The following is a 1,805-nucleotide window of genomic DNA, read 5'->3' as shown; positions in this document are numbered from 1 at the left end:
TCCAGAATGTCCCTGTCTTTTGCTATTACAGTAAATATTACAGAGAATAGAATTGTGCAGAAAATCTTGTATTTTTTTGTCTCCTTAGATTTAAATCTCAGAAGTGTACTATTTGCATTTAAATCCTTCATCTATTTGAAACATGTTTTGTATGTAGTGGGGATTACTGTCTTTTTTCATATGGTCATTTGTTCCAACATCATTCACTGGGAAATACATCCTTTCCCCACTGATTTGAAATTGCTACTCTCATATATTAATTTCGCATACAAATGGTTCTCTTCTATCCCTGTGCCAATGTCGCATTGTTGCCATTACTATAGCAAGCTCCCAGATGGGGGTTTTAGACTTCAAACCTAGAACCTCTAATTTTTGTAGCCATCTGCCTATGGCCTGCTGGGGTAAAGGCCCTGCCTAGGCTATTCTGTTCACAGTATACCTCAATGATATTGTTCTGCAGGATGAAACGTGGAGAGTCCTTGTGTCAGCCAGCCCTGATTTGCACTGTATTACGTGCTCTATAAATATTTTGATTCAAGAACTGGCATCCAGTAAAGTTAGCTCAGGAAGAGGTGAGTTTATTATACATCTGCAATATAAAATGTCAACAACATGACAGTAGCAAGGCTTTTATTGCTTTTAGTTGAGGTATTAGGAGGCATAATAAATACTAACTTGTTCTCCCAGCCTGAATTCTCAACCAGTTGAGAAGATAAAGGAGTAAGAAAGATGGCAGACAAAAATACCTTTATTTCGGATAAAGCTGATATTGGAGAAGGTAACTTATATCTGCAGGCAGGTAGGCTTCTGAATACTGTACCTGGAAATAAGGCAGACTTACTCAGATCTCACCAGCTGTCCTAGACCCCTGTTGGCTACCACCACAGGTGCTAGTCACTCTCACGGAGACAAAGAGAGAAAGAGGGCACTTACTTTCTGTGGGTGGGCTCACTGTCAAGAGGAGGAAGAGAGGAGGGGGCTTGGCTCTACAAACTCAATTTCTACTTTCAAATCTACCAGTCCTACTTACTGTATATCTTCCTCATGAGAATATAAGCTTCATGAAGACAATTACTGTATCTGTCTTCTCCACTTTTTTATCTCCCAACACAGTACCTACAACATTATAGGACTTCAGTGAGCATTTGTTCAATGAATGTTGTTGGTGCACTTACCTTCTCAATATATTATTTTAAAGTTATTGTATCATAGCTTTTATATATTTGAATGGATATGTTATGATTATGTCAAATATACAAATGTGTAGGGCAGAATAATAACCATTGCTGTTTAGGATTTTTTAAAACAACCTTTTGAATTTTCATATAAAAAAAGACTAGTTAGGTCTACTTTTATGCCTTAGGATAAAGCAAAACATAGACTACAAAACAATCTGGCTTTGACATATTTGATGAGTGCTTGTATAGAGGAGGAAATAACAATTTTGTTTGTGTAAAACAGCAATATCTGATGTATATGCTGAGAACCTCATAAATATTTTCTCTTCTCTTGCCTCCTGGGCATTTTTTGTTTTTCTTTCTTCTTTAAATCTTATAATATTTCCACTCTGTTGTTTATTTTGGATTTAGGGATTTGTTGGTAAAAAGCATTGCTTATTCTTTTTAAGTACTGATTTAAATTGGTTTATTTGGTTGAATATATTTGAGTGAAAATTAGGTCTGGCTACATAATTACAAAATATGTTGGGATTTTAGTCAGAGGTTACATTTTCTGGTTCACTCATTTAATAATAGTTAATAAAATTTTGAAGTAAAGTGTCCAAGATTAAGAAGGATAAACACATT

General features: G+C 35.3%; 1 protein-coding gene across 1 annotated transcript in view; it reads left to right on the top strand.

Moving 5' to 3' along the window:
• Positions 1-557: 557 nt before the first annotated feature.
• PIR (pirin) overlaps positions 558-1,805 on the top strand; it is a 62,731-nt gene continuing 61,483 nt past the window's right edge. Inside the window, exon 1 of the mRNA XM_017888575.1 lies at positions 558-572. The gene's annotated coding sequence lies outside the window, so the exon portion shown is untranslated. The remainder of the gene's footprint in view (positions 573-1,805) is intronic.

This window comes from Rhinopithecus bieti, unplaced genomic scaffold (genome assembly GCF_001698545.2).
Source record: "Rhinopithecus bieti isolate Rb0 unplaced genomic scaffold, ASM169854v2 scaffold_18471, whole genome shotgun sequence".
Classification (NCBI taxonomy): Eukaryota; Metazoa; Chordata; class Mammalia; order Primates; family Cercopithecidae; genus Rhinopithecus; species Rhinopithecus bieti.
Note: the sequence above shows the minus strand (reverse complement) of the source record. Positions and strands in the feature narration are given on the sequence as shown.